The sequence below is a fragment of the Neophocaena asiaeorientalis genome, unplaced genomic scaffold (assembly GCF_003031525.2).
Source record: "Neophocaena asiaeorientalis asiaeorientalis breed wild unplaced genomic scaffold, Neophocaena_asiaeorientalis_V1.1 scaffold345, whole genome shotgun sequence".
In the NCBI taxonomy this organism is placed as follows: Eukaryota; Metazoa; Chordata; class Mammalia; order Artiodactyla; family Phocoenidae; genus Neophocaena; species Neophocaena asiaeorientalis.
This window is the reverse complement of record NW_020175181.1, coordinates 3,325,214-3,338,332: the sequence shown is the minus strand read 5'-3', so window position 1 is coordinate 3,338,332 and position 13,119 is coordinate 3,325,214. Positions and strand designations below refer to the sequence as shown.

The window sequence follows — 13,119 nt, the reverse complement described above, 5'->3', positions numbered from 1 at the left end:
CTTTTATTTTTTTCTTCTCCTTTGTTTTAGTTGTTTGCATAATTGGCCTTAGAAGAGGTAAGAGTGAAGAGACTTGAGCCATCTCTGGAAAATACCTTTCCCCCATTCCATTGGAAGCTACTCTCTGGAGCACCAGATTTGACCATATATGTTCTGAGGACTCACTATGAACAAAGAAGTCTCCCAGGTAGGAATTGTAGCTCTGTTTTTAAAGAGCTTTGTTTCTGCAAAAGTATGGTGTGAAAATGATTACTTGTTGACTCTTATTTTTTATGGAAATATGTCTTTGATCTGAGAAGCTTCAAGGTTATTCTAAAATATGTGCTGACATTCCTAAATGAAGATGTTAGAAAAGTTATAGATGATACTTTGTAAACCACTGTAATGCACATTGAAATTAATACTGGTTCAGATCAGTATCTCACTATGAAACCCTCAAGTCCTTACTGAATTAAAAATGGCAGCACACACTACTATATATAAAATAGATAACTAATAAGAACTTGCCGTATTGCACAGGGAACTCTACTCGATACTCTGTAATGGCCTATATGGGAAAAGAATCTAAAAAACAAAAAAGAATGTATATATGTATATGTATAACTGATTCACTTTGCTGTACACCTAAAACTAACAACATTGTAAATCAACTATATTCCAATATAAAAATTTTTTTAAATGGCAGGGGAAAAACTTTACTGAACCATCCGCAGATTTGGTCTATACATTTTTTTTTAAACATCTTTATTGCAGTATAATTGCTTTACAATGGTGTGTTAGTTTCTGCTTTATAACAAAGTGATTCAACTATACATATACATATATCCCCATATCTCCATTTCTATTATAATCCAGTCATTAAATCTATTTACATCTAGCATCCATTCTGTACATTTGAGCAGTTTTACATTGTTGTTTTCTAAGAGTTTGTGAGCTAACTGAAGGAATAGAACTAGTGTATCCATGAACATGACAGTGGTCATAGCAGCCTACAGTGAGAAAAATAAACATGCACCAAGCCGAGACTAGAAAGTTGAAGAGTAATCAGAAACTGGTAAACCAAGTAAGGGGAAGACTTCCAGCAGGAAGTTTTAATTGAATTATAACATATATAAATAAAAATCATACATTTTAAGGGTATAACTCTTTTAATTAATTTTACTTCTGGCTGCGTTGGGTCTTTGTTGCTGCACGCGGGCTTTCTCTAGTTGCAGGGAGCAGGGACTACTCTTTGTTATGGTGCATGTGCTTCTCATCGCGGTGGCTTCTCTTGTTGTGGAGCACTGACTCTAGGTGTGTGGGCTTCAGTAGTTGTGGCACAAGGGCTCAATAGTTGTGGCTCGCATGCTCTAGAGTGCAGGCTCAGTAGTTGTGGCACATGGACTTAGTTGCTCCACGGCATGTGGGATCTTCCCGGACCAGGGCTCGAACCCGTGTCCCCTGTATTAGCAGGCAGATTCTTAACCACTGTGCCACCAGGGAAGCCCTAAGGGTATAACTCTTGAGTTATCATGTACTGAATGTATTTGTGTAAATGCCATCCAGGTTAAGAAGTAGAACAATATCAGTATCCCAGTAAACCCCCCTCATCTCTGACTCATTGCACACCCACCCACTTTTAAAAAAAAAATAAATTTATTTATTTATTTATTTTTAGCTGTGTTGGGTCTTTGTTGCTGCGCCCAGGCTTTCTCTACTTGCAGCAAGTGGGGGCTACTCTTTGTTGCAGAGCACGGGCTCTAGAATATATATGCAGGCTTCAGTAGCTGTGGCACGTGGGCCCAGTAGCTGTGGCTTGCAGGCTCTAGAGTGCAGGCTTAGTAGTTGTGGCACACGGGCTTAGTTGCTCCACAGCATGTGGGATCTTCCCGGACCAGGGCTCGAGCCCCTGTGCCCTGCATTGGCAGGTGGATTCTTAACCACTGAGCCACCAGGGAAGCCCACCCACCCACTTTTAAAGGAGGAGACAGTTGTCACCCTGGAGGGTGATCGCTGTCAATTTGGAGGGTGGGGTTTAGCAATCATAGAAGTTAAAGGCAATTAAATTTGGTTGGCTGACAACCAATGCCTATGTTTGGAATAAATAATGAATTTGGGAAACGGAGGCAAGACTATGAATTGGCAGAGAACTTTAAAGCAAGGACTGGTGGTGCAGCATGATTTGAGAAGATACTCATTTGATCCTACTACCTCTCTCTTTAAAACCTCATTGGTTTCCGGAACGAACATGCTCCAGATTTATGGCTTTTATTAACTGGTGATACATTGTATTTATTAACTTAAATTTTCTGTTGTTTGAAATCAGACTGTTGATTCTCAATAAGGAGAGAGAAGTTAATAAGCATTCTGATTATTAAGAAAAAAGTTTTGCAGAGTAGGATATATTATAATTAAGAGAAATTTTAGTCATGTAGGAGAGTCCTCTCTTTAAGAGTTTTTAGACAGAAATGTTCATACCTCGACTTTATGAAAGAGAAAGGGAGAGAAAATAGAATAATCTAGTGATTGAACTCTGGGCTGGGTGTCTTTTTCTTTAACTCATTGTTCAGTGAGTGACTCTGAGAAAGTCATGTTTTCTTCATGTCACAATGAAAGTTTTTATCTTTTATATTTCTCCTTAACATTTATTCAGACCAACTTTAAACATACCAAATAGCTGCAAGATTTGTAGATTGCACACCTATGTGCCCATTGCCCAGTTTCACCAGTTGTAAACATTTTGTTACATTTGCTTTCTCTCTCTGTATGTATTTACTACTACTTCTCCTGCCCCTCCCCCTCCATCACCACTATGATGATGATGAATCACAGTTGAGAGTAAGTTGTAGACATTTATGATCTTTTACTCCTAATGTCTCCTACTTAACCACAATATAATAATCAAATTCAGGAAGCTTAACATTTTCATTATTATTATCTAATATATGGTCTATATTACAGTTTGGTCAGTTGTCTAATCCAGAATCATACATTGCATAATTGTCACATCTCTTTGGTTCCTTTAACCTGGAATAGTTTACACCTTTTTTTCTTTGTCTTCCATGATATTGACATTTTGAAAAAGTATAGGCCAGCTGTTTTGTACAGTGGCACTCATTTTGAGCTTGTCTGTCTCCATCTATGTTCCTTTCTAAAGAGACTATGATATGGGACTTTGGAGATTCATGGTTTTGTTACTGAGAATCTTACCCGGTAGAATGAAGCCCATGAAGATTTTTTTCAGGAGAAAGTCTGTTAAAACATGGTAGGATCCCAAAATTCCAGAAGGTAGATTCCTAAAGATGATTTGGATGTTATTGAAAGGAATTTTATGTATGTGTGCCTATGTATACATATAATCTTAGAATCCAAGATTTATAAACTTTTGGACAAATTAAAGGCAGAACTTTAGATTTTGAAGGAATAGTACATTTACATTTTAAGGTGAATCACATCTTATAAGAAATAATTGGTTTTATTTGTAATGACCATAGAAGATAAGTCAGGATAAGGTATATGATTAATTTTATTTATTTCTATGTGATGTTTGGGTGAAGAGTTAGAAAGATTCTCTGTTCATGTGTTTGAGAACTTTGTAAATAACCACCCAGGATTTTTAGATGTGGTATAACTTAATGTCAACTTTTCTGAAGACTTTCCTAATGAAGAAGCATTTTAGTGTAGAGGTAAAAGCAAAATTTAGACTCTGTTGTTGACTTTTCTACTCATCAGTATGTAAGGTTAGGTTATATAGGTTAGTTATATAAGTTAAAACATAGCCAGATTCTGGAACCAAATTACCTAAGAATTGGTAATTTGATTTCTACTTCTGCTACTTAAGATGTTGGGCAGATTAAGTAACCTCTCTGTGCCTTGGTTTCCTCATCTCTAAAATGGATTATAATACTACATACCTCATATCTTATGAGTAAATGAATTAGTAAGGTTTATAAGTAAATACTATGTTAGATGCTTAGAATGGCACATAGTAAATCCTATAAAAGTGTTAGTCATCATCATTGTTGTCATCATCAGCCCATAGGTTCTCTATTAGTAAGATAAAACCATTGAACTCAGTCAGTGATTCTGTAAAGTGGAGATAATAATAATACACACTTCATAGGGCAGTTGTGAGGAATCAATGAGTTCATATATGTGAGATACATAAACACACAATATATATTATTACATTGTCATATCCTTTAATTGAATACATATTAATGGGCCTACGTTTTTCTGTGAACCTTTTTATTATTTTGTTTCTCTCAAATTCTTTTTTACTACTAACTTTATACTGTAAAAGTGGAAATAGGCAGGACAGGCATTTTGTATGTGCTAAGTAGTCTATAGTCAAAAAGTCGAGAAGCACTGTATGAGATGACAATTGTTAGGGTCCCTCTTCTGAAATTTTATAAGTCTGAGTCTCCAGTTTAAAATTTATAAGAATGATTTTCATAGTTATTATTTTATTGAGAACACTGGAAAGTGAAATTTAAGTTTCACTTGTTTAGAGTTAGTCTTTAGTTGGGTATTACACTGGAAGGGGTATAGCTAGATAAATTAGTATTTTATTGAGGAGATACTGATGCTGTTTAACCAGCTATTCACCTGAGATGCTTGGGGATTTTTTTTTTTTTTCATTTTTTCAATGGGTATCAATAAAGTTTTTACCAAATATAAATGAATCAAGTAAGATGACTTAGGTTTAAAGCTGGGCTTTTAAAAATGCATCTCCTTTCTGTAAATGTGAGCAATGAAGATTGTAGCTAGAGTTGTATTGTGAATTAATTTATGTCCCTTCCCCTCCTGCTGGGGAGATGATCCTGAAATTAAGTGAAGGTTTAACTTGACTCGATCATTTGCTAATGCCCTCAAAATACAACTCCATTATTTTGGCAGATTATTTTGACCCATGCAGCTCTATTATTTTGGTATTACTGCCACCTTATAACTTTAGAAATCAAATTTCAATATGATTTTTTTTTCTTTTGTTGGTTTATATATGTACATTTAACTCTGTATTTTAAAGTGAGTTTCTGAAATGTTTGAGAAAAATTGAACCACTTCTGATCAGGGGCTTAATTCTTTATTTTAGATATTGGAGTAATTTTATATAGTAAATGTGGTTATTTGGTCTTGGATAATCATCTGTGGATTATCTATGTCTAATGTTGATCTTCAGTCTCGTCTGGCCCCTGCTTTAGCTGTTTCTCTGCTCATTAGTATCTAAATCTGTGAAAGAGGGTGAAGTTCGTGGAAAAAGACAGAGATTGACATTTTTGTCTCTATGTCCATCATTTTCTTTTTTTAAGGCTGTTACCTTTTTGCTAGATTACTATAAACTGTTCTCTGTGAACATGCAAGTAAATATCAAATACTTATTTTGTTGTTTATAGTTAAAGATAGCTATAGTCAGGAAGACTGATTTTAATCTTTTTTTTAATACCAACATATTTTTCACGTTAGAACAATGTAGAACTGATTTTTGGAAGACATGTACAGTATATCTACAATAACCCAATGTCATTTTAAAATAACTGGAATCATCTAGCTTTGTAGATTTATAAGGAAATGTTGAGGATATTTTTGCCAAACTGTTTTAATACAATAGCTGCCATAAACATGTTTCATATGCTGACTGTTTTTCCTAAATAGGAGTATTTTAACAAGGCAAATGCATATATGTGTATTTCTTACCTTAAAAAATTAAATTTTAAATAAAGTCAATATGAGGAATTTAAACTTTGGGGTTTAAAACTTATTTGGTTTTCTTCTTCCTATATATTTGCTAATAGAAAAGAAAGAATACTTTTTAACCCTTTTTCCAAATTATTCTTTCCATTTAGAAAAAAATAATGCAGAAAAAAGAAGCATTGTCTCTTGATCTGTAGAATAAACTTTTAGTAGTAAACATAAATTTATTAAATACATTGTTTCAAATATTATATACTTTTAGAAGTTAAGTTGCCAAGTCCTCGATAATGTCTTTATTATTAGTGTAATAAATTAAAAAGAGTTTGCACAGGATTTTCTTTTACAAAAAGCACTTTAAAAAAATCTCATATTTTATAGAATCAATGAAATAAGATAAAATGACGTCTGTTTTTAAGAACTCATTGCTTTGAATCTGTTTCTTTGCTTTTGCTTTTTATTCCTGGCCATAACAGTTAAGATATGGACATGTTTATTGCAGAGGCTTATGTGGCAGGGACTCTTCTCTGGGCCAGGGATAACCACGATCTGAGTTTTGGTTCCTGCTTTGTGGGTTCAGAGAGAATTTTTGCTTCCAGATGTTTAAGGAAATCCTTGTTCAGTCATTAGCTCTAAAATATCTGTTTTTTGGGCTTCCCTGGTGGTGCAGTGGTTAAGAATCCGCCTGCCAATGCAGGGGACACGGGTTCGAGCCCTGGTCTGGGAAGATTTCACGTGCTGTGGAGCAACTAAGCCCGTGTGACACAACTACTGAGCCTGTGTGCCACAACTACTGGGGCCCACACGCCTAGATCCCGTGCTCCGCAACAAGATAAGCCACCACAGTGAGGAGCCTGTGCACCACAACGAAGAGCAGCCCCCGCTCACCGCAACTAGAGAAAGCCCACGCGCAGCAATGAAGACCCAACGCAGCCAAAAATAAATAAATAAAAAATAATAAAATATTTTTAAAAATAAAATAAATAGAATAAAATATGTTTTTTAACAAAAAAATTGGAGGCATACAAAGAAACAGAAAAAGTATGGCCCATACACAGGAAAGATAGCAGTCAGTAGAAACTGTCTTAAGAAGCCCAGATGTTGTACTTACTAAACAAAGATGAAATAGTAGATGAGTTGGATTTCATCAAAATTAAGAACTCTTGTTCATCAGAAGTTACTATAAAGAAAGTGAAAAGATAATCCACAGAATGGGAGAAAATATTTGCAAATCATATATCTGATAAGGATCTAGACATGAATATAAAGAACTCTTATGACTTACCAATAAAAAACAGAAAATACCAATTTTTGGTGAGGATGTGGAAAAATTGGAACACTTGTACATTTGATGGTGAGAATTTAAGATGGTACAGCCACTGTGGAAGACAGTTTGGCAATTCCTCAAAAATTTAGAGAGTTACAGTATGACCTAGTAGTTTCATACCCAAGAGAATTGAAACAGGTTCGTACAAAAATTTGCACATAAATGTTCATAGCAGCATTGTTGTTAAATAGCCCCAGTAATGGGAAACCTAAGTGGCCATCATTTGATGAATACATAAACAAAATGTGGTATATCCAAACAATGGGAAATTATTTAACCATAAAAAGGGCAATAGAAATCCTAAAGTCCCCATCCTTTCTTATCACATGAGAAAGAATTCAACTGTCACTGAAGTGAAAAGACAAAATTGAAAACTTTTTTTTAGAGAACCCTAGGTGTCGGACTCCAGTCTGAGAAACATCCTTTATGGCAGTTACCCAGTGCAGGAGCTCTTTATTTGTCACGATTTTTCCTGTGTGATATTATCAACTTGGGGAGGTTTAACTCTCAGAGTGTCCCTCTCATGTCTGTGCTTCTCTGTGCTAATTGCTTGCTAGCATTTTCAAGTATATTATTAGAGTTGTTTATTAACTAACTGTTACTTATTTTTCAAATGATGCAGTCCTCAGCCAAATCTGGGAGGTGAGTGACAAATTTCTTATGTAGAAATCTATAATTCAACTGAAATATAAAGCACTGACCTATTTCTTCAGCCCAACCTATTTGGTTTAGTCTGGTCCATTTGAACAGAGGTAGATGTGGTTTCTAGTTCCAAAAACTGCTCTCTAGAGAGTGCATGAGATTGTGTATAACTTAGCAACTCTTTTTAAATCAACAGCATACTTTTACTTAGAAACCTAACCTCTTTTTTTTAAAGGTGATATGTAAATTGGCTTCCTGAAACCAACATTTCTTTTCTTAATGAACCTTGTTTAAGTTCCCTTACTGCCAAATATAAAGCCATTCCACAAATAGAATAGCTGTAAAAGTTTTCACTCATCAGAGGTTTTGCATTCCACTATCTGTTTATTGTGTTTTGTAAATAGAAAGCAGGTAATACCAGAATCATATCATCAGCAAATTGTTGGTGACTTTCTCATAGCTTCTTACTATTGGCTCTTATTTTGGTAAGCCAGATATTGAATTGCTGTTGAATTGTTGTCTGATGTCTCCTCAACCCCAGAATTTCAGATAAATTTAGCAGATGTCAGTCTTCAACCAGTAGTCTGACTTAGCATAGTCTGGGGAATCTCATTTGAAATCCAGATTTATTTGTTGCTCAAAATTATCCAAACTGTGAGATTGTATTGCTTATGTTTACAGTTGTGTAAATGCAACATATTTTTGTGTCTCTGTCGTACTGTGAAATATAGTAGGAGGTTTCTCCAAAATAGATCTTAACCTTTTCAGAATTAGAAGAGATGTTCTCAAATTTCTAGGCCAAGAAGGTGGTGGTGGTTTTTTTTTTTTTCCATTGAAAACAGGAGAACAAGGATTTAAAGAAAACTCAATTTCTCAATTTTAGAAAAGAATTCCAAAACATTTTGAAAGATTCCAGAAAATACTTAATTATAAAAAACCTTAAATATTATTTAAAAAATTTAAATGTCATATTAATAAAATAACTTAATCACTTAATTTATCACCTATTTTAGCTTCTATATCTTTTAGACATTATGTTACATATTGGATATACAATGAAAAGATCTAGTAACTGTTTTTGAGTTCACAATCTAGAAGAGGAGACAAACAAGAGAATTATAATTTTATAGCATATTATCATAAGAAATATATGCCCAGCAGTATTTTGAGAGCCAATAGAATTCAGATGGGTAAGTTCTTAGATAGGTGTAACCTAATGTCTTAGGAGGCAGGGAAGACTGGCAGCTAAGTAAAGCTGAGCATTAAGTAGGAGTTAGTTAACTCTTTTCTTTTGGATTTTAGCGAACTCTAAAGTCTTATCTTTCGTTTTCTTTCCTGTTCATCATTTTCTTCTCTCTTTTATTTCTACTTTTGTTGAAAAATTTAGCATTGATGCTTCTTTATTATTATGAATTTATCACATAATTTCATTTTTTGTTTTAATAAACTTTGAAATATATTTATATTTTATTTCTAAGTAAAAATAAAATTAAGTGGCTTCTTTACTTCTGTGGTATCTGGTTAATCTCGTTTATGTTTCTATGACTCTCCATAGGAGAAGAAAGTAGCAGTCTTACTCATTATAGTAATATATCACTTAGCTGATTTTTCTAGTTTTGTATTTGAGAATGGATGCTAACAAAGCCATTGTTGGGTCTTTCAACATCTTTTTGGTTGTGGTGGCAAGTCTGGCATATTGACCTTTGCATTGAGGCTGTCCACCTTAAATTGTAATTATTTTCCTTGTCATATAGAGCCTTCCTCTCCCCCTGACAAGAGGTTTAATAAATGTTTTTCTATGATGACATTAATCCATAGTGCAGTTCATCTCATTTATGTGTCAGTAATAGAAATCTGGAACTTAAAAGCCCATCATGTTTCATACGTGTTGAATTTGAGGTGACGTGGGATATCCAAATGGAAATGTCCATTTGGCAGCTGGAAACTTATTTAGATGCCAAATTACTGAGATCAGAAAGATTGTGCTTATCGTTCATGGAGGAAGCCTTAGAATGAAAATCAGACCTTGTCATTCTTCTGTTCTTAATCCTCCAGTGATTGGCTAATTCACTCAGAGTAAAGCTAAAGTGTATGGCCCTTCCTCTGCCAGGAGCACTCTTCTTCCAGATGTCATTCTCTCTTCCTCACCTCCTTCAAGTCTTTGCTCATGTCTCACCTTGTCAGTGAGGCCCTTCCTAACTACTTTACTTAAAATTGCTGCCCCTCTCCTTCCACAAAACTAAGCCTCTGTTTTTGCCTTGTTTTCCTCCATAATACTTAGCACCTTCTAATATACTCTATACATTACTTTTTAATTTTGCTTCTCTCTCCCTCACAATAGAATGAAACTCTATGAGGACAGTGATTTTTTAATGTTTCATGCACAGTTGTACTCCCACTACCTAGAACAGAAGCTGGCATATAGTAGGAGCTCAATAAATACTTTTTGCTGGGTTAACTTGGGCTACCCACATTGAGATCAATTTAAAGTTTCTGACTCATGTTTACCTTTGCTGCGAAGATGGGATAGTATCAAGGATTTTATTTTTAAAGTCTTTCCTTAGTGTTGAAACTAAAATTAACATATATAATCTATATGTGTATATAGGGACTGTATGTAGTATATAATATATATAGTCTGTTTATATATTGTTTATATAGGTTGGGCTAAACTTGATTGGACAAACATTTAATCACTCATTCACCAAATTCTATAATGGACACACAATAGATGGGAACTGATGCAAACTTTGTATATTATGTTGAATGTTATCCTTTGGGCAGTGAGGATTTAGGGAAGGGTTTTAAGCAAGAGATTGACATGATCAAACATGTTTTTGATAGCCTACTTCGGTGGCTCAGGGAGACCACCATAAAAACTATGATGTTTTTAATAGTTTAGCAACAGGTGAGAGGAGACTATAAGAAAGGTGTGGATTTTGGAAATATTTAGGAAATAAAAATCGACACATCTTACTGTTTGCTTGCATGTGGAGTATGAGAGAAGAGGGTAAAATGACTCCAGTGTACCAACTGAGAGAAAAAAAATTGCGTGAGGAGGAGATGTTAAGTTCATTTGGAAAGATGAATTTGAAGTGCCTATGTGACCTCTGCATAGAGTTATCTGGCAAGGAGTGGGGTTATGTGTCTGAGGCCCAGGAGATCTGGCTAGAGATGGAGATTCAGAGTAATTGGTTTAGAGATTTTTTTTCTTTGAAACCATGTTGAGTGAGTGATATCACCGCAGAATAATGTATAGTATGAGGGGAAAGGAGGCATAGGACATTAGAACCATGAGGAAATCTAACCCCGAAGAATTGGGCAAAAAGTACTGAGAATAAGGAAAGTAGAAAAACACACTAATTCTATTAATCTCTCAGGCTGTGGCTTAAACATCACTTCTTCAGAGAAGCCTCAGTTGATCGCCCAATTAAAATTAGGTCTCCTCTATTGTTTTTCTCCATGAACCCTATTCTTTTCCTTTATGATTTTATCACTATAAGAAAATTACATATTAATTTTGTGTTTTATTTGTTTATGTCTCCCACTCCGTGAGGGCAGGAACCTCTATTTTGCGGTCTGTGATTTTGCTCAGCTCCTATCACAGTGCCTGAGACATGATAGATGCTTGATTTATTCGTTAAGTAAATGAAGGAAGCATAGGATCACAGAAGTCAATGGATGACAATGTTTTCAGAAGGAAACAGTTTCAGATGCTGCTCCAAGCAGTCCAATAAAATAATAGTAATAAGTTAGCATTTATTGAGCATTAATGAGTGAAGGAATGAAAAGTGTCCATTGTATTTATCGATGAGGAAGAACGGGATGAGTTATCCACTGAGTGAACACTACTCCCCTCATGGAGCTCTTAGTCTAAAGGGGAGATAATAACAATAACCAACATTCTCTAGGAACCTGCAGTGCACTCGTTACATGCACTGTTCATTCAGTCCTCACAACAAATCTAAAGTGGGTAAGTATAGGTATTATCCTTATGTTACAGATGAAGAAATAGGAGATTTAAGGAGATTAAGCACTTTGCCCAGGAACAGGCAGGTAATGATTAAGCAGGGCCTTTCTGACCCTAACGCCCATCTATATGTGTTTTAACCACCATGCTGCAGTAGGGAAATCAAGCTGATTCTTTATCAGGGAAGTGATATCTTGAAAATGCCATTTGAGCAGGAATGGTTTTGCTGCTGTTTATAGGACACATTAGAAGTGAGAGTGACTGGAATTGAGAAACAAGATAGAAGGATCTTGCAGGAATCTAGAATGAGGTATTTGCTTCCAAATAAGGATCATAACTGTATCTGAGAATGAAGAAGGAGGGGACACTGTAAGATCTCCTGTTAATGAAGAATTGACAGGACATGGATATCGATACAAAATGAGGAGCAAAAGAGAAGAGTAAAAAATAATTGCGATCCTAGGAGTTGGAAATTTTCATGACCTGCACGTCTAATATGGAGAAATTAGAAATGTGCTTTTTTGGTTACATGGAATAATAAAGTCATGATTAGAGTTCTAGGTATTATTTTTATATTGAAAAGGGGATATGACAATCTTTGGTACTGAGAAAGAGCTGGAGACAGAGGAAGTTTTAGGACTAGAGAAAAAGGATCTATTTCAACATATTAAAGTCATGTGAGAAATTTTTATGGATCTCAACTTTACAAGCATGGCTGCTAACATGCAGCACTGTATTTATTTAATCATTTTAGAATTTAAGGAAAAGTTAAAGGTTTTTCCCATTTAACAAGAATCTCCTCTCCTTTTACAAGGGTAGATGGAATGGAAGAGAATGAGAGGTGTGTTGTTTGACATTAGTAAAATCTAAGTGGTAGTGATGAGTCTAAGGCCAGAGATAAGCTTCCAAGTTTCGTTAGAGATTCTGTAGAGAATAGTGGTTGATAGGGACAGATCAGGAGGGATCTTTAAGCACAGCCACTGACTGGCACAACATGTAAGAGAGAGACCTGGCTGGCATGCTAGGGGAAATGACTTTGTGTTCTCTGGCATCTATAACAAGATCCTAACGTAGACTAAACATTTGATCTTTGTCGCCTGACTGCATAAGCAAAAGGTTAGGAGTATGGAATTCAAAGTTGGTAAGTACAATACAAAATCCAAATCTAATTCATCGCTTTAATTTTAATCATATATGTATTATTTCTTTTCCTAGCAATATAAAATCCCAAACCTTATGAGTAAAAGTTGTTTTAAGTCCTTTTCAAAATAATCTAAAATAAATATAAAAAAGAATCTCTCAGGTACACAGTTTTTACATTTACATATGAAGTGGTTTTTTCTCTTTAAAAAAATCTCATTGTCTATTTAATTATTCTAACAATATTTTCATCCTAATTGAGCTCTATGATTTTATGAAGGATGACTAATTTTATTTTACAGGTATAGAAAAGAAAGTGTAGAAACACTAAATAGCTGATGATTCCTGTGCTTTTATATAAATGTGGATG

At 34.8% G+C, this 13,119-nt stretch overlaps 1 protein-coding gene across 5 annotated transcripts in view; it reads left to right on the top strand.

Moving 5' to 3' along the window:
- Positions 1-13,119, top strand: part of NCOA1 (nuclear receptor coactivator 1) — a 251,137-nt gene that overhangs the window by 139,494 nt on the left and 98,524 nt on the right. For all 5 annotated transcript variants that reach the window (XM_024764475.1, XM_024764480.1, XM_024764477.1 and 2 more), the window contains exon 3: positions 31-187. The gene's annotated coding sequence lies outside the window, so the exon portion shown is untranslated. The remainder of the gene's footprint in view (positions 1-30; positions 188-13,119) is intronic.